Consider the following 24,041-nt stretch of genomic DNA (forward strand, 5'->3'; position numbering starts at 1 on the left):
TCCAGCTCTGACTGTCCGCATGTCAAAGTGTCCTTGGGCAAGACACTTGAGTGAGTGTGAATGTATGTGAGACTGGGTGAATGTAATGTAAAGCGCTTTGAGCACCGCAACACAGTGGAAAAAGTGCTATATAAGTGCAGTTTAAACAGACGGCCGGACGGACAGACATGCCGGCAAAAACACAACCTCCTCGGTGGAAGTAATTATCTAATGTTAAAATACATAATTTAGTACACATCAAATAAAATTGTGACATTAGAATATTAGTTCCTCTTTTGCTATTGTATTGTACACATTTAAGTATTTTAATAAAATGTATACAGTACATTTGAATACGAGAAAAGCACCCAGAGAGCACAGACCTCTGGCAAGCAGCTCATTCCCCTCCTAATTGGATTTACACTGTCCACATGGTGATCTGGATCAACACCAAAAGGTTCTAAATTGTTCTTGGTATCTTTATACTACTACTACTACTGTACTTTCAACTTGTCCTGTTAGGGGTCGCCACAGCAAATCAATGTTCTCCACTTCACCCTGTCCTTTGCATCGTCCTCCCTCACTACGTCCATGTATCTTCCCCTGGGTTGACCTCTAGCCCTGTTCCCTGGCAGTTCCATCCTCAGCATCCTTCTACCGATATCGTCCCCGTCTCTCCTCTGGACATGTCCAAACCATCAAAGTCTAGTCTCTCAGACCCCATCTCCAAAACGTCTAACCTTCACTGTCCCATTTATTGCCTCATTTCTAATCTTATCAAACCTGGTCCCTCCCAAGGAGAACCTCAGCATCTTCATCTCTGCCACTCCTAGCTCCGCCTCCTGTCCTTTCCTCAGAGCCACTGTCTCTAAGCCGTACATGGACAGACAGACGTGATGGACAGACAGACAGACACCGGCGATTGCGTAACCTCTGCCTCGCCTCGGCGCAGGTAATGAAATTCAAGCTGCACTGACTCACTTCCAAAACCTCCAAAAACCAGGTTGGGCTATACCCACACAGTTTAGGAAGACAAATTATCTAGTGAAGGGTAGAATCAGAGCGATAAACAAGCATGGATGTTGTGTTCTCGTCAACATGTAGATTCTTCATGTCAGACATGGAGAGTTTGAGTGTCATGGTTACTGAGTTAATGGAGAATCATCAGCATAGGGCTCGAATGAAAGGAGGGAAATCTGAAATCTCTCCACGTTTCATGAAAGCAATCAAGAGAGACAACAGCGATGGGTAATAATCAGATACATGTTTACACACACACACACACACAGAGCTTTATCTTGCTTTTTTAATCAATCTATGGTTGATCAGATCTTGTTTGAAATAATGTATGGACATTTTCATTTGCTGGTTGGTACAAATGTGATATAACCATCAGAACAACTTTACAGAATGATTGGACAACTCTACTCCAGATGGTTAAGTGGCAGAAGGGGCAAAGCAAGGGTTAAAAATATTGTACATGGTCAGCATGCCTCCTTATTGAATTATAATATCTTGAAATTCTCTCGAGTCACACAACAGAAGCACTCTGGTAATATTAAGCAGCTTTTAGCGAATAATGTATTATATCTTGGATGTGAGTCCAATCAAAAATGCTTTTACTTAACGAACATTCCGAAAGAAATTAATCATTATTTTACAGAGACCCAAAAATTCTTCCATGCGCATCAGTAATCAGTGGATCATGGGAATTCCCGAGCAGTGAGAGTCTGTAGCCACATAGCTAATGTTTGGTCAATGACTGAATGGTCTGCCTCCCACCATTCTAATATTAGAGACCCTCGTAACCATATCATATCAATGAAGTAGCAAAACAGTTAGAATAAACACCCAAAGCTTCTCAAAATGCATTTTGTGTGAGGCCAGGTGTGAACAAATTCATGGAATCTTATGACAAACAGATGGAATTTCACTACTGTTTGAGAGAGGAAACTGTTAAATCAGTCAGATTTGACCAAACCACAAAAGAACAGTCAAAAATATTAACAGCATTTGTTATAAAAATATCTGTGAAAATCAAAAACAGAAATCTATATCCAAGATTCTAAGAAACATACTGTCCAATGCAGAATTTAATGTTTGTAAAGTTTTTTTTTAGAGGTGCTGTGAGGAATGAAGGGATAGACCCGCATCTGGCTGCACGTCAAATGACGTATGAAGGAGAGAATAACAGGAAGGGCAAGCTCACCCGAATCAAACTGCATCAAAAGTATTACTAGGTAGCGTTCTAATTATAGAGCAATACAAACAAAACTCCAGACAAGAATAGAAAGATCAAAACAATGCCTCTTTAGTGTTCATGCAGGCGGTGCGAATGCTTTTTGTGTGGTTCTTATTATTGCAATCTCAGTGTACCAACGGTACGGAGCAAATCTCAGTAATTAACCTATGGTAATGACAAAAGCCAATTTATGGCTCTTAAAGATCAAATGTATCTGGGTTAATGTGAGGGCAATCTAATGCATGTGCAGGAATAGCAGGGCTGAAATTGAAGTTGCTGGATGGTATGTGCTGCACTGGGATCGCTGTCAGTGTGGCGCTGTTAGAAACATCAATTCTAAATAGACAGTAATACCCAAACTGCTGTCAGGCCCCATTTAACACAATGGCGGTACACACTGTAAACACATTTCTACACAACATTACTGCTCTTTTAAAGCACAATGAGCGAAGCAGATGGAGGATATAACATATATCCATCATTTGAAGGCAGCCAGATCAATATTTAACATGGCAGTTTTCAAAATGAAAACTGGAGTTCCCATGCTTTGAAATGAGCCTCACAATACAAGGAAGACCCTCCCCTGTTGCTTACGAGCTCAGGAAGCAGGGTATGCTACAATAGCTGCTTTCCACTGGTGGTCTTCCAGCCTCACAATGAAGGAAACTGCTTTAGAGATGCTTCATTCTTTTAGAGCGCTCTCTCCTTTGCAGTGATTCCTACTGCTCTGACTCCCCATCATATCATCCCTATTTGGTTTCTGATCTATAAATCTGTAGTTCTAATGAACCAACTTATTTTTCCTTGCTTATAGCCACTAATGGCCACTTTGTAGGGCCCTCTCTTTGTAGGCGGGAGCCAGATGTTGAACCACCTGGACACATATAGAACAGGCATTAGCTATTCACCCAGACTCCTTCTGACAGATCATGGCTCCCAGGGAGTCATGCTGCATTTAAATAGCACCTTCTGATATTCGATCAATATGAGGGATTAACAGTCAAGTCACTCATGGGCAGATGCGGCAGGGAGACAGCATGCTTTGACTGTGATACATTATGTGCCAGAACTAAACAAAGAAGTTATTTCAATTCCAATGGTTTTGTTACTTTTTTTCACAAAAGGTCAAGCGCTGTCAAAAATATCAGCATATTGACCTTTTTAAACATTCCAGAAACATTGGGATCATAGATTATGCTTTCTTCCCCACTTTCTCACTAACAAAGGGTTAAAACTGATTCACACCAAAGTCGCAGGGGGCTGAAACTCCCTGAGTTTTTATTTACAGGTCACTGTACAGTTCATTGGAAGTGTAACATGGCTTGGAGAGCCCTGATGATGTATGTGTGTGTTGTCAGGAGGACAGAGATGTGTCCCTGTTGACAGCAGTCTCTTGCACTGTGAGTTGATTTGCTCCACCACAATTTAACACCTTCAAATGTTCCATCATTCAACATTTTTTATGTATTTTATTTTTACATTGTTGATTAAAACCTGATCATTGACAAAGAAAACATTCTTGAAAGTTGTCTGATCAGTTGCCCTGCCATTGATCTGCTTGTTGCTCTGGGTTACTGCTGTCCAAATGAACAATAAAAGTTACCTTGATTAAAAATAAATCACCAACAGTTGTTCACCAAAACCCATTAAAAAATAATTATTGCCACTGGCATTGTGTGATATGTTTGGTCATTCCTTGAACATGGTCTGTGGATTTTCTCCTATCAGCATCATTCTACTATTACATAACTTACTAAAAATCTCATCACACAAAGGACAACTTTTGTAAAACCCTTTGATTTAAACTGAAACTACAAAAGGCAGCTCTTTGTTAGAAACCTCTGGGTGGGGGGTTACTGTCACAATTACAATATGGAACATTGCTGAAAGTGTTGAATGAACATCGTATGGAGGATTAGAACAAAAAGAAAATTTTATTTGATATAACTCCATCTGATGAGATAAAATAGTCATTATTTTGTAGATTTCACCCTTTTAATACGTTATGGCTTCTTTACATTGTGAAACTTTGTGATTCCAAGTCCCCTGTCGACCTCAGACATGTTCAGGCACAAAATCTATGTGGTTAAGTTTTGTGTGTTTGCTTTCACACGGTGCTCGTTGCTTGGACTCCTGGTTAAACATAATTTACTGACTTTATTGATTTGTAAAATATGTTGCACCTTCCATGTGCTGTCATGCAGACATGGAAGCGTGTCCATCCAAGGTACAATCCAATCGGGGAGGCAGTGGCTCTGTCTGCAGGGACTTGGCTTCTAGGACGCTGCCTTGTGGTGACCCACCACTCCACAATCTCTCTCCATATTTGATGTCTATAGGCATGTATAGGTGTGTAAAAAGACAAAACAAAATGAGAGAGAGAAAATAATGTTCATCCATGTACAGGCATGTTTTGCATCCTGAGTAATATAACTAACGCTTAATTTGTGGCAGTGGCGCAGTGGGTTCGGTCTTGGATTGGGAAGCAGAGATGTTTACCGGGTCTGTTGTACTAAGGTGTAAATACAATTTCATTGTCTGCTTGCAGTGTAACAATGACAAAAATAAAGCTTTCTTTCTTTCTTCAGTGGATGTCGACTTGACCGAATTCTTGCTTCTCATTGTGAAAGAAAAGTATGCCTAAATCAATCATTTATAAAATTATGAAAATGTTCTTATGAAATCATTGCACATGTCACATGCAAGACGATGCACACAGTCATTTTCTCTCGAGAGCATATTTACATCACGTATTAACATTGAGTTACAGTCACCAGCGCGTTGTCAAGAATGTCAACGCTGTTGTTTCTGCAAATCAAGTTTAAGACAAGGAGACAAAAAAAAAATGGTGGCAATTATAAACATGGACTCCTATGGAATATGACAAACATCCTGCATATGCATCGTGTGTGTGTGGACACATTCAGACCACTGATTTGAGTCGTCTGCTCCCTTTTTTCACTCATACAGCCGGAAAATAAATGAGCTCCAGCTGCTCTTTCTCAACAATCCACCTTATCTTATACCGTAGTGACATATACAGAATTAAATATTAATACACTATTGTGTATCGATGAAAAAAAATATCCACAACTATAATGGGCTGGTTGATATGTCTGAATAAAACAATGACACACTCGTTATCGAAGGGCATTTTTTAAACATTCATGACACTGGAGTGGCTGGGGAGAAGAAAGCCTCACATGGGCAATAAAAAGCACGCAGATGAAGACAATATCCATTTCTAGTTGTTCAAAATGAAAGTTAGGCATGATAAACAACGTCTCTTGAGCAGCATTAACCTTGCAAGACCTGGCAGAATGGATTCAACAGTCAAATTGATTATTTTGATGAGCGAAAAGATTCAACTTGCACTTGTCCTGAACACTTACAAATCCGTACAGTGTGAAATTCTAACAATAAAACGCATCTTGTAGTATTTTGGAATACATCATTTCATCAAACAAAGAGAAGATGTTCCTTTGGATGTGAGGGCTAAAAGACTGGACTGGAAATATTCAGTGAAAAGAGCTTTTTCATTCTTTAATCCCAGAGCCAGTGCGACACTGATGCCTCCTTTGTTCAGCTGACTCATGGTTGGGGAATGGGAACTGTTGTGTGGTGTGGAAAGATTTCACCCACAAAAAAACAGCAAAGAAAGTCCACTCCAGGCCTCCAGAACTGAACAAAGAGAGCCTTTAAACATGCCACTCTAGTCATTGGAGAGTCCAAAGGAGTCAAACTGAGCACAGTAGAGTAGAGATCTGGCACTAGACACGCAAAGACTTTGGTGTGACTGTGAAAAGCCATGGAGGCCCTTTACCCTTAAGGGGAGGACTTGGGGAGACACTGTCTGTCCACTGTGGGGGCCATTAGGTCTTCTGAGGTGTCACCTCCACACGATGTGACAAACCCCTCTGGTACAACCATTCTTCACACTCCCCCCATCGCCTTCTTTCCTCATTCTTAGACAAATGAGTGAAGACCCCAGTCTGGGCACTACCATAGGCAAGGACGGAGACCACGTGGACTCTGCCAGTCACAGCTTCTCGCTCCATCACTTCACACTTAAATCCCCTGTGTTCTCCTCCATCCCCTTCCTGTCTCCTTCTTCTCAAGCTTCAGGCTCTCGCTGCTCATTTTGTGACTACAGGACTTTTATCAGGGTCTCGCCCAGACATACGCCACATGTCAGCCTGCCGTCTGTGGCTACACTGCCTGAAGCCAGATGTAGTCTCAGGTTTGAACTGCTGTGACACATCCCCAACGAGCCTTTCTCTGTCTTGTTCTCCATCTTGTGCTGGGGTGGAAGTATCATTGGGATACCACCTTTACAACAATGAAAAATAGAGAAATAACAGATCAAATTATATATAAAAAAAAAACTAGCAAAAGACTCACATGTTGGAAGATTGGATAGTTACTCATGCATCCGTGTAAAGTGTTCACTGACTATGTTTAGCATTTTAGCATACTAACATTTGATCATTAGCATTAAAGTCAAAGTAATTTGCAGATAATTGCAATTCATTTACTTTGAGGTATTTTATATATTTGTCAAAAAAGGAAAAATGTCTGAAAGTGAATAAAGTCATTATTTCATCCTAAATGAAACACAATATCCCTAAGTGTTGAGATATTTCAATGACTCACATTGCTATTCATAGTGATATGCTATTATGGCCAAATAGAATGTTCTGCTCCTTAGATTTTTTGAGGACATTTTTATTTACCTATGCCTATCTTATTATTATTTTTGCAAGACCTATGACTTTGAGTTAAAGTTGGATTAAAGTGCCAGTATATGTTTTATGTATGCAGTATAGTATAATATCAGTATATGCCAGGTACATCTCACTCATGATCTTTTACTCTATACCCCTCTCTCTGGGTATCAATCTGTCTATGATGGTCCCACAGACCTTCCCAGCACCTCATCAAATTAATTGTACCAGTCGACTTTTTCCTCATTTTTCGCTTTCCATATAGAAGGCTGAGCTAATATTGAGGAATGCAAAAAAGAAAGAAAAAAAAAGCCCTCATGGACTAATCTTGTGCTGAGTACAACCATGATAATGATGATGGATTAGAAATACAGCGGTGTATTGGGATTACATTGCTATTAACTGGCCAGGGGAGGAGGATGAGGAGGCAGACTAGTATCAAACTAATCAATCAAATAATCAGGACAAGCCCTTGTCTACTAGAAACAATTAGAGCACTTCTCCAAAATCAATAGCCCTGCATTCTGTTTAGATACCCACTGGTCACTCATTCAATAAAGGCTCCATGGGTTGTGATAAGGCTGCCTGTCGGCAAGGGCCATTCGAGACTCTGAGTGGGAACAAAATACATGATACAGGCTCCAGGAAGGCCTCATAAAAATTGTAAATCGAAAACAATATAATGTAATGTGGCAAAGGTTACTTTTTCACTTGTTCATTATCAAATGTCTCATGTGAAAGCTTTGCTATTAAAGGAGGGGGGGGGGGGGGGGGGGGGTGGAATCTATGTTGTGGTCGTTTGGGGAAAGCAGGAGGGACATATTTTATATCTAAAGGAAAACAAAATAATGATGGAATAAAAGGGCTTCATAAAGTTGCTCTGAGAAACAGTCCTGGTAGTCGAGGAGTCTCCTGTTTGCAGCTCAGCTCCCATACATAATTAAAGCAGGAATTTGTATCTGTCTGCACTCTGTGGCCTCCTGATGAATTAATATCTGGTGGAAGTCTAACACAGCCATCAGATTAGCTCATTTATTTCTGTCAGCTGGTTGCTCTATCAGCTATTTGTAAATCATAGAGGGTGGGTTGGTGGATGAGGGTATGGGGGGAGGGGAGGGGGGGGGGGGGGGGGTTGTTGGACGTGTATTTATTATCATAAATGGCTGTTATGAATTAGGTCTGATTCAAATGTCCAGGCAGTAGTGCCGCAAGTGCACAGGGATGACTCTTTTTTTTTTTTTTTTTCATCCCTGCCTGGAAGAAATGTAGACATTGTTTTAGGCCAATATAGGCCAAAACAAAATCAGTTGTGAGTGAAAATGTCACTAAATGCCTTGTGCAGCTCCTGTATCCTATATCTGGATCCACAACACATTTAATAGGTTATTTTCTTGCCTGTTTTCCATCCTTTCACCGAGGTTACAGGTGAGAGATCACGATCTGTGACAATTAATGTCATTATCACCTTCTGTGTCCTGATACTCGACGAGTTGTGGACTTCTCATGGGATGAAGTGGGTGTCTTCCTCCACAACAATGCCTTTCCTTGTGTGGGTGTGTTTGGGCGCCATTTCTGGGTGAGAAAAGGATGTGACGGGATCCAGGAGCGTTATGTTTGTAGGGAATAGAGATGTGTTTGAGTCACGAGCATGAGAGAGAGCAGGGGTAGGGAAGGGAACAAACAAGAAGACTGCATTAACCTTTGGTCTGCTGGGGAGGGGAGGGCACAAGCGGGCCGGGCTGGTTGAAGGGACACCCCATAATCAGGCTCCTGTCAGCGCTGTTTCCAGGAGATTAATTCAGCTGGTTTCAATTCCAGCTGCTGCTACCCGAGACTCAACCAAGGTTGCGCATATCGTCCTGTTTAAAACACATGCACGTGGCACCGACTCAATTTAACACAGGCATAGCTGAAGGGAAGGCTGCGTCATAGGAGCAGCTTTCCTGCCTTGCAAACACAAATAGCATGCATGGACAAGGATGCAGAATTCCAGGTCTGGCTGTCGAGGAGAAATTCATTCAGTCGGGAGCTGCATCCCCCACAAAAGAAAATGTGATGATTGATCAAGCTAGACTACTAAATGATACTCAAGAGAAGAAACACTTATCTTATAGTTAAGAAAATTACATTGGCACAAGTGTTATGATCAGTGGTGATGCTCTTTTCTACTAAGCACCTGCTCCTAGCCAAGCTTACCAAAGCAACTGTCAAACAGTGCCTTGTTGTTGAGGCCAGAGGCTGAAGAGTCTCTGCTGGTACGAGCTAATGAACAGACATGATGGCAGCACTAAGGAGCAGGTGATGCAGGAGGACAGTGACAGAGACGGAGCGGCCCACCACTAGTTACCTGTAATAGACCGGGTTGACGATGAGCCGCCCAGCACTGGGCTGTCAGATGTCTGGGTTCTTCTGATCATCCATTTTCTGCAGAGCGTCTGTAAAAGGTCCCGTGGCATTGATAACACATTTGGCTCTGACATCAAATTCCTGCCCTATGAAAGAAAACAGCATCAATCACCAGGGGCTATTCATCTGTGGCTGGTGACAAGCTGGATTATTAATTTATCAGCGAACGCCCCCCTCTCCCCGTAATAGAGTGGCTCGAGTGTGTCCATGGGAGACTTCCCAGGATTGTAATTAATAGGAAACAGACATACCTAATTTCCCTCTTGCCTCTTTGTGTCACATCGGAGCTCCGTGGCAGTGACTGAAGGAGCCTTTTGAAATTGTGGAAGGGAAATGTTTGTTAATGTGATACTTGATGTTGAGGAGCTACAGTGTATAATGGGACGCATATCAAAAGATACCATGAGGATAGTAAATGGTCTGTTTTGACAACGAGATGAATGACAGACTACCCTTTCTGTGCTGACATGTGAAGCTGCCACTGCGATGGGAGAGGAAGAGGAGAAATGCAATGACGGGGTTAGCGTTTGTGCGAAATGTAAGATTTTGCAAGGAAAAAGAAAAAGAGGTAAGAAAATAAAAAAACTGTTTCTATTATCCTTTCAGCCCAAGCTCCCCGTGTGGGGTCCTCCTCTCACATTATTAAAGTGAGACATCTCCTATAAGAGCACACTTCCCTCTTTTAAAACATCAGTGGGTGGGCATGTGTTGAAATCCTCAAATCTTGGTTATTCATGAAATGTTTCAGAATACCATCTCTTACCCTTAACTGCTTTATGCTTCCAAAGCTGGCCCTATGCATGACATTTAAAAGGTAAGTAAGGCCATTTGGAGCCCGCTAATTCCATCTTATGTTCCTCCCTACAAGATCTGAAGCAGCCCTCTACACCATAAAATCCTTATAAAATATTAAAAGCCCCTGCATTAGATGTGCAATGACTATGTGCAAACTAGCACCGAGTCTGAAATGCTGGGAGGGCCCCTGTTGTGAGAGTAAAGGGGTGGGAATAGAGTGAGGCAGGAAGGAAGCGGCTTTTGTTGGATTTACCTGTGATCGTATCCCTGCAGAGCGCATCCTCAGACCCTCTGCTTCTCCGTCTGAGGGTCTGCCCCCTTCAGTAGGTGCACCACTTCAGTGTAATTGGCTATGGCAGCCCCATACCTGGCAGCATTGAGGGCGATGGCGAGGTTCATTCGAGCATCGTTGTGTTGTCCTGCAGCGGGGGGACAGGACCAGAGCAGGGGGATGTGAGTCACCCCGAGCCTGTGACTGGTGGTATGGAAGTGTGTCGGAACCGATATGTCACATCTGTCCCTGTCACTTTGCATCAGCGCGATGGCTGCGCTGGCCACACATGGTGCACACTTAAAGCCACAGTGGCCCTTTGGCCTGAGTGTGGGCCCCGGACACCCCTCCTCTCTCCTGCATTGGGAAGAGGAGCAGCTCCACATAGGAACATGCAGGGACTATAAGGAGCAGGCAGATCAAACCCTTACAATATAGCAAGCTAGGAGAGGTAGAAGCTGATGAACCTTGTTTGACATTTTTAACTTGTGTGTAACTCATGATAGATATTTATGTCAGATGAGGGTCCTGTTCCTATTAAGATAATATATTATTTATTATTGTTCTACATTCTATATATGTTTGCATGTGTTTTTACTTTTTATTTATCATACATGATTAGATAAACAGATAGCCGACATTGTTGAAAAGAAAAACTGATTGAATGATGACCAAAAACAATCACTTCCACTTATTGTCACGTCCTTCATTCTGTCAATGTGCCACTAAACAGCCATTGACAGCAGCTGATCTGTTTTCCTAGCTGAAGATTCCCTGGCCGAAACCTTTTAATGAACAGAGAAATCTAATATCAAGATTTATGGATTAATCCCTCTTCAGCTCCAAAATACCACAGATCTATATTCAGAGTCACAAGGTCACAAGTTTTGTAATTTAAATGAAAGGATCTAAAAGGTGACAAATGAACAAAGCCCAGATTCATTAGGAAGTGATTCTGATGTACATCGTTGAAGATTTATTGCTGAACAATGCCTTGGTTGAGAAGTAAAGAAGAATAGAGATGATTAATCGCTTTTAATGTTGGTGTCTCTGGTGACTTTCTTTCTATTTGTTATTGCCAAGAAGTTCAAGCCTCGTTGCTGGCCAGAGAAAATGTTGCTCCTCTTCAGGAGAGAGCGGGGCTCTTTGTGCCCTGATTTATTCTACATTTGAACGACTTCAGGCTCGCTAGCTGGTGGGTCCTGCTTAATGCTACAGTATGCTGGAAGACATTCCTCCTCTAAGGGAATTAAATAAATATATAAAACAAGTTAACAAGAAAACAACAGATTTAAAGGCCACATTTTAGAATGAATTACATACAAGCGTATGCACCCTGCCATGATATATTAGGAAGACCATAGACTCCACTTCTTCATCACTGTAGGGTGGATGTGACCATTATATTATGTGCATTATAGTATGTGGATCGTGAACTTATGTCACTGGTGGTGTGTGTGTGTGTGTGTGCACGCGCCTACATGCAGGCATGTAAACACACAGACTGAGATGGGCTCGGCATCGGAAGGCAGTGTCTGATCCTTCTAATGACCTTTGACCCTATGATTCACAGTTCTCTGGTCTGAGCTTGGCACAGATTGGCACTGTGCAAAGAACGGGAACATTAATACGACATTAAATGTCAGGAATTCAAGGATTAGTCAGATGGCGGCACCAGGATTTATGAATGAATCTTAGAGCGAGGCTGTAACAACCTGACACATTGATGAAGATAACAGTAATGATGATGATAATTATCATCAGCAATTAAAAACCAAAATGGCCAAATGGCAGAGCAAAGCTAAATGAGCATCAAGGCTCCAGGAGGAGAAGGACCCCCCCCCTCACTCCTCTTCTCTCCTCCCTTCCATCCTAACCCCACCTCCACTCGGCTCACACCATCACTCGCTCCAGCCTCCTGGAGGTACAAATTCAGTGGAGTGAGAGGAACTCTGTGGCTGAGCAAAATGCTGCAAAATGACAGGGACAATAATGACAATGAATTTCATGTCTCCCAGTCATAGAACCAGAGATGCTTGGCTGGGCTGACGTGTCCTATAAATTGTTACAGGTATAGCAGGAGATTAGCGGTTATTAGCCCAGATGTTTTTGTGAATTCCTCCTCAAGCACAAAGAAGAAGGACAAAATTGAATGATGAATAAACAAAGGCAGGAAACAGGAGGCAATATTTCCTTTAAAGTTTAACATTTTGAATACAGACCAGGACTGTGGATGTGAGGATATTTTTTTGTGTGTGCTTGATTGACTATATTTACAAAGACTATGACAATCGCTGTCATTTCTTACCGAACTTGTTTGCAAAGTGTACATTTTCTAAGGCTAAAGGATGTCTACACATTGAAACTATCTGGCCGTGATGGCTTGAAAAATCCTGAGGAGATGAACCCAAGCAATCAAAGCCCAATCTCCAGTAAAGAAGGTCAGGACAGGAAATGTCACTGCCATAATCTACCCCGTTGCATATTGGAAAAGGGGTAGAAAAGACAGCTTGAGGGAAAATTAAATACATGTAAATGGTCTAGTGCTTTTAATTTTCTGACTCCTTTGTTCCTGCTACGCTAATCATGAATTGAAGGTTTGAATAATATCACAAAATTCATAAATATTTCCTTTCCAGATTTTGATCAGTTCTAAAAAGAAAAAGATTGGCCTATCACAAAACACCATAAATATAAATAGCTCATGGAAAATCCCCCCCTTTCCAACTTTACTTCTGCTAAATGAATAAGGTTGACAGACCGCTGCTCAGATAGTGGCCGTATTCCCTCAGAGGTATGTTGCCTTTTTGCAGTACATGGGAATCCACGTATCCTCACGTGCTAAATGAAGTCTGACAGATAGCCTCGGGAAACAAAGTTGGGACTTTGCAGCTACAAGGGAGACCTTGAGTGAAGAGGACATGCTATGTACACCCTGGCTAACAATCAACATATGCTTTGTTTTCGTGATGCCAACACAAGGCACATATAGCCCGGAGAAAGATGGATCCTGGGACTGGTTGGAACGCAATGCCTACTGGCTATTTTCTGCTTTAAAAAGATGCTCTCTCTAAATTGTTTACGCCGGCATAGACAGCAATTACATGGCTGAGTGAGGCACACAATATTGTACTGAGAGAGCGTGATCTAGAATTTAGGATTACTCCCAATAATAAATAATGCACTCTTATTTAATTTAACGTTTCCTTCCGGTACCAAACAGACTGTGCTCTAATAATGCTTAAAATATCTAGAATGTATTACTCTTTCATGGGAGTTATAAATGTTCATAACGATAATTGAATAGCAAACGTGCACTCAACGTGCACCCATGTGTTGGATCTCATGAGGCAGTCTAAGAAAGGTTTTATCATGCCGTAAGAGCACGATGCCATGTGTAACGTGACATCTCAGGGTACTGTGTGTGCCACGCTTTGAGTCCTCATGTTCCCGTCTGCAGGTTCCTTCTCGATGACAGTGTTTGCAGCACTCAAACGAACTTTATTTTATGATGTGCTTGAACTGTGCTTTGACTGATGATCCTGGGGTCAGATACGGCTTTGTGCGAGTGAAGGAGGGGTGGCGGGATGGTGACAGGCAGCATGATGAGTTAAGACGCTGCCACGACTGAGCAATGATAGAAATCAGAACATCTCCGATCCCCCCTCCCAGTAATGAGCCACACCTGTACACTGCTTTAAATACCAGATAGAGGCTTTAAATGTCAGGTGCAATTAAAGCTTATGATTCAAGGCTGCACAAATCAAATCAAGGCCTCTGAGTTCACCCAAGTCTAGGAGAGCAAGGGGAGATGGTGCAGCGATGCCATGGACCGCTCTTCCTCCTTCCCCTTACACTCCAATGTGTCTCTCATCCCACTGGGAAAAGGTTTACCACCATCCTACTGAACTTATCCATCTTCAGGATGCTGCGCCTTTGTGAAAGCACAGATTTACAGCTTTTGTCTTGTACATGAGGTGAAAAATGATGATAGAATAGGAGAAATTAGAATTGACTTGTACACCTGAGGCGTTAAGGATGACAGATACTGAAGGTGTCAAACAACTGGACTGGATATGAGCACATTTCAGGAGATTCAAAATGGATGGAAAGGCCATCTGTCCTGACTGAAATATATTCCAATTAGTGCTGAAATAATGAATCTTTTCATAGTTAAGTAACTGAATGAACTGAATGATTATTTAATCAATAAATCATTGCATGACATTAACTGCACGTTACAGTTTTCCAGAATCAGAAGTGACATTTTGGATTTTTGACTTCATTGACAGATTCTTTCAGCTCTAATATTTTTTTATAACATAATTGAAACCTAAATTGAGCTTTTATCTACATTCTTAAAGTAATTAATTAAACATAATTCATATGCATATTTGAATGACTGCAGCGAGCCAATCCCGTCTAGGCCGTCGTCTGATACCTGAACATTTCCTGTACTTTTGTTTGTCATTAATTAATTTTCAGAGCAAAATTAGATTTTTTTGTCTTGTTAGTAAATATATTTTCAGCTATAATACTTACATTCCTCATCCCATAAAGCACTGCTTTATTTCACCCCCTGTTTCATTCAAGACATGTCGTCTCCATTTTACTGCGGAGCTGCTGACTCCGCAGTTGCGTCTCCTGCAATCACACTAATTGGTCTCCTCTGCTGCTCACCTCCAGGACCCGCTTATGTTCATACAGATAGCAAAATAAGGCTCTTCAAGAAAACACGAGCTGGGAATAATGAGGTTTCTCACATACTGTGAAATGTAACAAAAAAATGGTGACATTTCAGTTTGAACCCAGGTGACTCGTCTTAAACAATTCACAGACAAAGGAGGACACGTTGGCTTCAGTCCACCTATTACTGGCTGATCATTTTACGAATTAATCTACTATTTCATCACAACAAAGGTCTGCCAAGTTGTAAGATTTCTTTAAGACAACTTCAGAAAATTCCAGGCAGCCAGTCATTCAAGGCAAACATGTCACTGCTTCCCGTGAATGAAAAATGAACATGGGAGAGTAAATAAAGCAATATGACCAGAGGGACCAGGAATTCTGCGGATAAGTGTCAGCTGCAGAGAAAAAATGAAGCATTTACCTGTTTGTAATCCAATTTCATGATGGCTTTCTGTAGATATCGGACTCCTCCGTGAATGAGCCTGGTGCTCCGGCTGCTGGTGCCTGATGAGAAATTGTCTCCCTGCACAAGGGCAGTTTCCAGATCTGACAATAGGAGCCTCGAAAACGCATCAACATTTGGATACTTATTGTCCCAAATCTTTAGAATGGATCAAGATGCTATTCACATATGCACAACTTTCTACTGTAATATTCATGACGAGAACAATATTGTGAGGCCATACATATTCCATTGGTTAAAAACAACAATCACTTCCACCAGCATGACAGTATGAATCTCAGAAGGGAGTTACAGATTTATTTTGAGGATGCAGATATATATATAAAAGAGCAAAATAATGCATCATTTTCTTTTCAGCACTTTTAAGGGTGTATTTGAAGGCAATCATATGATTTTCATACTGTTGTTATCGCTACGCTAACCACTCTTCTGTTTCACTATTAGAAGCTTCTTTGCTGTTCCAGATTATCTGTAAATCCCAGTTTGAAAAGAAGAGAGGAAGAATACAGCGGATTAGAAGAAATGGTTTAACCCCCCCTACACCAACAGAAGACAAAACAAGTAAATAAAGAGGCACAACATTCTTAAGAAGCCTCCGACCAGCAGCATAGATAATTGATTTGGTATGTAATGATAACCACGAGAGAACACTTTCCCTCACTAGAGAAGAACAAAAGAGTTATCGTTGCTTTCTGGACTGCAGCCCACGGACTTGTTAAGGGGAGAAATCCTCCCAGTCCGAACGTGCTGCTGCTGCTGCTGCCGAGTTCACAGCAGACAAGCGAAGCGCCTTACAGATTGAAACCCCAGAGAGATGCAACTCCATCACAATGGCGAGGAGGTTGTGCAAAATCAGGATGGCGAATGCCCATTTTGTGGCTACATCAGGGGCGGAACCAGAAATCCTACCAAAAAGCTGTTCCCTCCAAAAAATGACAACACTTGTATTGAAGGAGAAACAATGCTTTATTAGTTTGGTTGTTCATAAATGGATTCCTGGTATGTGTGATGAGACTTTATTTAGACAAAGGGTGGTACCCAAAATGCCAAAACCAACACTGTAATGCACAATTTCCTCTGACTTCTTCACCTCACATCTGGGATTTTTTTGGTTCAACTGAAGATGTAGTTATTTTTGTCTTTGGTGAAATTGTTTGGAATTTTTGGGGTGCTACAGTTTTCATCAAATATTACTCAACAGGAATAATGAATGTATTTGATGGGGACTATTTTTAACTGTGGATGAATACACACTAATGACGATTCACAGCAGCAGGATATGTGAGAATATTTTAAGACTACGGAACCCATGTTCATTGTATTGAAGGAATATATTGCTGGAAATTATGGGATTTACTAAAATATCACAAAAAATCCTGCGGGCAAAATCTGAGGACTACAAAAAAAAAGAAATATTTTCTTGTCCTTACTACGTAGTTTATGGAAAGATAATTCAGTTGAGGTCCAAGAAACGCTTGCAGAACCTTTACTAAAGAAACATAGGGCAACCATATAACTCCCATGAGTTGGGGTCTCCTCCTCCATTGTGGAGAACAATTAACTCTTGTGAGACCTTTATAAGCCAAATGTGAGACAGGAGCTCGTCCACATTTTTACCTCTCGAGAAGTGTCCACATGCAAAACGCAGGCCGACAGCATCCTGGCAAAAGAAAACCAGTCATCCATTTCATTGTCATGTGACTCCAGGGGACAGCACACATTAATAAATGTGTTTCATTATTATGCATATGTCTTTATATTCCTCGTGATGGATTTACAAAAAATAGCCATGAATTTTTGTGACAAAGCTGTCAGACACCATCAAGCAATAAAAAAACAATACATCACACGCTTATTTATATTCCACTCCAAATAACATTTCAAAAGATCATCTTTTTTGATTAATCACAGAATCTGCATGTGGCATGAAGGCGGGCTGCTCTGAGACATGTTAACAAGCAAACTTGACTGATTACAAGACATGCACTCAGTAAAGACAACGTGAGCACAGGATTATCTAAAATTAGCAAAGTAGAAGAAGACAAATGACAGTCATTCTCAAGATCACTGCAGTTGTTAGTCATGAACACATTACAGACGCACCATATGATCCACCATCTGCTGGAGAAAATATCAAAAGGGATGCAAACAATCCACAATGTGCCACTTACTATTAATTACCTCTGCCAAGGCAGGGGGGGGGGGGGGGGGGTTATGTCATCACCGGCGTTTGTCTGTCTGTCTGGCCGTCGGTCTGTTTGCAAGATAACTCAAAATGTTCTGGACAGATCTTGATTACATTTTCTGGAAATGTTGGGAATATTGGGAACAGATGATTCGATTTTAGTGATGATCCACTAGAGATTATGGATCAGTTTGAAATCTTTGGTAACATTGCAGTCAATGGAGCTACAAAATGTGTTCCTCAATCTCTCGGTTTATCATTTACCAATGTTTATGGAAATTCACACAGTCATGTAGGGTGGGTACCTCTATCTTACTACCGAATTTCATCTGGATTGGATCCAGAATAACGTTAGGACATTTATGTTACATTTTAACATTGAAAACTCCATTTATGGATTCAAAAATCAGTTACAAATACACATCAACTCCGATTCACTTTTACTTTTCATGGTTGGTGTAAAAAGATACCAAGAACAATTTATAACCTTTTGATGAGAATCCAGATCACCATGTGGACGGTGTAAATCCAATTATGAGGGGAATGAGCTGCTTGGCGGAGGTCTGCGCTCTCTGCGTGCTTTTCAAGTTCTATTTGTGGTTTGTCATACATAAAATAAAATTCTGCTGCAAGTATAATCCTTTCCGAACCTCATCTGGCTTTTAAATTCAAAAAGGTCATCTCGGGCCTATTAAAAATACTTTGTTAACAACGCAGCACATTAAATATTGCGCTTACCTGTTACCTTCTGTATCCTGCTGTCGAGAGAGGCCATAAAATTCACAAAGTGACATCCGTTCCCATTACTGCCTAATGCTATGCCTCCTCCTGCAATTCACAGATAGATAGAGAGCCCAATTGGTGATCAACAGGAAAAAATAGGGACAAGAACATAGCAAAGATTGCAGAGTAAGAAATGTATTGCTAAAATGTGCTGCATGGAGCAGGCCTGGTGCTAAAGCTAAGCAGCGTTCAGCATTTATTTTGTTCTGGTTTAGCCAACACTTGTGTGTTTTGAACTATAATGCCACAGAGGGAAATAACTCAAGTAATGTATTAAGTACAAAATTACGGTCGATGAGATTTTTAGATTTAGATTTTTTTGTTTCACCACACATCTGACATCACTCAGATTGATTATGATAAACAGTGGAGGGTGTTTATAGCTTTATAGGTTTTTATCTATCTCCATATAACATGGTTAAAACCACTTCTATTTTGCTGCAGGGATCGTTTACTCCAGTCATTACTCGGATTCTTTAGGCACATTAAATGCAGGACTTTAATTTACAAAACATCCAAAAAGGACAAGTCTTTCCTCCGCTACAATCGTTTTCAGTGCCTGTGAAGCTGACTTTGAAAACTGACTGTGGTCATTTCAACACTGCCCCTGCTGGTATGGAACTGGGCTTGCCTCCTTGCACCAGCCTGAATCATGCACTCCATAAACTAAATCCATGATAGAAAAAAAAATCCTCTCATACAGCTGCTTAGAAGAGAAAGCCTTGCAGCTTAGGCAAAGCTTTAGCCAATTCCCTCATCATCTATTCTCGGACTCTTTAATGAGGCCGAATGGAGTTGCAGAAAATTCCTGTACACTATAAGTATGTTAGATCAGTTAGTCTTGTGTCTGTAGAAACTGCTAAATCTGCTAAAACTTTGATAAGAGATCAAATACATGACATTATTTTCTTGCTGATAATCTTATTTTATTATAATTAAATTTGTTGTCTTCCTTTTTGATAAAATGTATCAATATATTTTATCAGTGGTTTTTTTATACTTCCGTTTGCTGGTAGCAATAAAGGACTCCTTAAGGCCTGCATTCAAAACTATTACAAAGATATTCACTTTACACTATTTAGACTCCGACCAACCTTTTATAACTCAGATTTGTTATTAATCAAAGAGATTGACAAAGAATCTAATGGTTTGTCTGATTTTCACTGGGGTACAATCCAGCCAGCAATTGATTGTGGCACCAGGGACACCTGCAGCTTCAGAATACATTTCCACTTTCAGGAGGAGAGAAAAAAAGCAGCACCGCAAGGAAATATTGCCCCACCACATGAATATGCAGAGACTTGATACCAGCAGTGTCATTACTAATGTTGCTGCCAATTACAGAGCATGTCATGACACTGTGATTCATGAATATTCATCGCTGACTGATATAGACAGCAGCAGTATGCAGAAGCCTCGATTCCCATTTTACTGTCTCATTGTGAATGGTGAACAGGTATCTCCATCATGCCACGGAGGCGTCTTCCAGCTGCAAGACAAGCTGTTCCATAAGGCATTGCTAGTTAACAGTGTGTTATATAAAGGTGTATAAAAGTGATGAAGTGCTCCCTGGCTCTAAAGAGCAGGCATTAAAGCATATTAAGTAGACATTTAAGCTTGAAAGAGAGAATCTCGAAATTGAAAGAAGACACTGAGCAAAGGGATGCCTTCGGGGTCGGGCTGTTCAATTCTCAGAAAGTTCGATACCTGCTGGTGCTCAGAAATGAAATGAATTTTGCGCGGGAGGCCCAACATTTTTGCAAACTACCTATGTAGGGAGAGTGGAGCATTGCCACCAAGTAAATGAATCAAAGAGTAATCAATGAGCAATTAAGAAATAAAAAATAATGTGAGCTGCATTTCTTTGGTTTACCTTACCTTCATCAAACAATATACCGGTACTCGAACACAGCTTGGTAAAAACATTTAGACATTCTAATGTGAAAATGCTGCATACTAGCGTTTAGGACATTTTTATTTTCTAGAACTTTATACATCTATCCCTCCCCAATAAATTAATCTAAAATTAATTAACCACCACTTCCACAAGCTACAACAGTGGCAAAATAAGTATCTATGTCCTAAATAGTACAAACTGAACCACATTTAACTCTATTCTATTCTATTCTGATCTATAGCTGTATATTTTTGTGAGCCACTCATCGTTGACATATAAACTCTTCCTCTGAAAAGTAGCTGTCAGATAAATGTACTGTAGTAAAAAGTGTGATATTTGCCTCAGAAGTGTAGAGTGCAAGCTAAAGTAGTGGAAAACTGAAATAATTATGTAAAGTAAAAGAACCAGAAAACATTAGAGTGCTGAAAGAGAAGAAAGAAGAAAGAAAGAGTGAGTTTAAAAAAGGTAAGCTTCATCATAACTCATATGTGAATACTGATATTATATAAATACATCATTATTATAATAATAATAATAATAATATATTTTATTTATATAGCGCTTTTCTGGAAACTCAAAGTCGCTATGAGAATGTAGTAAAGCTGTTCATAATGAAATAACAAAAAGTGAAAATAATGTCAAGCGTGTGGTAAATGCAGCTGTGCCATCTGAAAAAGATGTAGATGACAACATCCTGGCTTGAGACCTGCCTGTCTTTTTATCCTGGAATTATACTGAGCAGTGATGACATCACTAATGGATCCTTTCATGTGGGCCAACATGCAGGTGAGACACATGATGGCCCAGAATATGAGGATTATCTGCAAACATCAGGCTTTTGAACTCAAGTTCTGACATAACTGGACAAGCATTATGTTCAACCCCCCCCCCCTTTACAACAGTTACTGGTCTGATTGTCAGGGATCCAAATCATGATGCAACTTTGAGGAAATGAGTCCTTATAAAGGGTTTCCGGCAGAGTTCTGGATACCGCAGAGATATTCAGAGGCTGTGAGTTAATGGCCTGTGCTACAATGATCTCTCTCTCTCTCTCTCTCTCTCTCTCTCTCACACACACACAGGATACATGCATGCACAATGTTACAATTACCAATTACACACAAAATACTGGAAGAGGTCAGAAATAATTTCTCCAAACAAAATCAAAAATAAAATCTCAGGAAATGAAGCCTGTGTGATTCAAATGAACTGATCAAGCTCAAATGACTGCTAATTAATTGGGCACATAAATGGGAAGTTAATTACACTACACATTAAAATAGCCATTTAAAGTGCTAATTGTGTTTTCATTCTAAATCCCATTCAGTGAATGGATGACGGGAACTCAGGGTCACCATGCGACGTGCTGTCGTTGATATTTTCATACGGAACAGTGTGAATCCATGCTGGATGCTTCACATGCACATTCTAACTAGGCATGATGAATGGAATGACACGAGGTGTGCACGTGTTGACAAACTAGGAGCCTGCTGCTGGGGATGGAGTAAAAGGTGGCCTAATTAGCGGTGACCATGAAGGCAAAGAGAAAGTCAAGACAAAAAAGCACCAGAATCTTAACGCCATTGTTCATCGTCTGAATATTCACAGCGCAATGTGTGAGGAGGAGATTGTAATTTACAAATCCTGCTGCACCTGAAAACGACTGGGCGTGACCACGTAGCCTTAATGGGGCTAGGTTAATTATAAAGGTTAATTGTAAGAAACAGAAGTTGCTTGATGTATGGCTGGTGAACAATAGTGTCCTCTAGAGGTGAATGTAACCATGATAAGTTCCCTGTCGTTGCAGAGCAGACTGTCCTTGCGTGCACTGAGCAGGGCACACACACGCACGCACACACACACGTTTTGAGACTGATGGCTGTTCTGAGGGTTCGTGCGCACTATACGCTTTGCGGTTCTGCTGCTGCTGCGTGCGTGTGGACACACACCTCTGCACGTCTCGCCTCACCTTGGCTGACTTCCTAGACCAATATGCATCTAGAAAATTAGACCAACTTCATTGGCTCCAATGTGCTGCTGTAAGATTACACTGAGATCAGTTATTCCATCACTGCAGAACAATAAGGCCAACAGATTATTGTGGCGACTGCGTCAATTTGAGCGTTTTCTGCGTCATTCTCCATTCCGCCTGCTCCTATCACGTTTCCCTCTCTGGGGATTAAATTGGTTCCCCCATGACAACTGGCTACAGGCCCACTAATTACCCCCCCATTTCCCTGCCCCCTCCCTCCTCCTCCAGCAGCTCACACGCACCAACTCTATGAATAGACAGCCCACCCCGCAAACGCCAACCCATTTGAGGTCTAAATTTGGAACACAATTGAAATAGAGAAATCCTGCCAGAAGATAACGAAGAATAATATTGACCCCCGCTTCATTTGGCTCGTTTCCTACAAGTCTAGTGAGTTTATCAGCCGCATTATGACATAACTGCGCGTGGATGCGCCAGTGGACGCTCATCTCAATGTTCCAGTAAAATAACAACTATCAGACCGTAAATAAACCGAGCACTAGTTTCTACCTGCGCTGTCCTCATGTTGGTCTGCTTCAAGCCAGACGTTTACCTTGATTCCATCATGTGTGATTTAAACGCAGAGTTATAAGCAGCCCTGTTTGAATAAGAATATAGCATCAGTATACGTGCAAAGCCATATGTAGGACATATATGTTTAAATTACTTTTCACATCTGTGATTTAAAAAATAAATAAATAAATTCACATTATAGATTCACATCAGACACGTAAAACGTAATTCCTCTGCAAACATCAAAGCCTGTTAGACTTAGAGGTGTATAATCCAGGCAGCTGTGCTAATGTCCATGTGGGAAGCAACATGGAGCGCATACCATAAGACAAACATGGAATACTCACCGGGAAATTGGGGCTTGAGAGACTTCCCGAACGGATTGGTCCTTCTCTGGCTCGACGCCGATGACGTCACGCTGTGAAACACGTGGGCCACGGTTTCCAGAGCTCACATAAACAAAGCCACATTGGCCACACTGGGTAGTTGAAGCTGCTTCGAGTCGTGCGCTTTGCCTGCCTGGTCGACCGCCGCTCGTGATTTGGAGCTTTTACAGAATTTCATGATTTCCCCTTTCATGCTTCCTGCGTGGATTGAAAGCCGCGATCCTGATGTGAAAGAGGTAAGCGCGTTTTCTTTTGCGACATATTTTGCCTTTGCGCTTCAGCACAGTCCGTTTCAATCTTTTTGTATTTATTTGCATTTTTTAATTTTCCGCTGCTAAAGTGACAAAATGCAAAAAAAACTGAGTCAGGCTGTTCAGGTTTGCGGTTCTTGACTGAAGTTTCGACCGAATTTGTGTCTTTTTTTCTGTCACGGATGTCAAAGTGTGCGAAGTTTGTCTTACACAAAATGAAAAGATGTAATTTATGTTTTATTGTTTCGAATTGTCTACTTTTTGGACATACTTTTACTATTATTAGTATATTTATCTAAATGCTTTTACTTCATTTTATTAGTTTTGTTTATTTGCAGTTTGTGCGCTTTCCTGTCGGCGCTCTCCGGCCAATCTCATCCAGAAACTCACTGATCATTTCTAGAAATGATTTTATTTATCAATCT

Source organism: Brachionichthys hirsutus, unplaced genomic scaffold (genome assembly GCF_040956055.1).
Source record: "Brachionichthys hirsutus isolate HB-005 unplaced genomic scaffold, CSIRO-AGI_Bhir_v1 contig_916, whole genome shotgun sequence".
Lineage (NCBI taxonomy): Eukaryota > Metazoa > Chordata > Actinopteri > Lophiiformes > Brachionichthyidae > Brachionichthys > Brachionichthys hirsutus.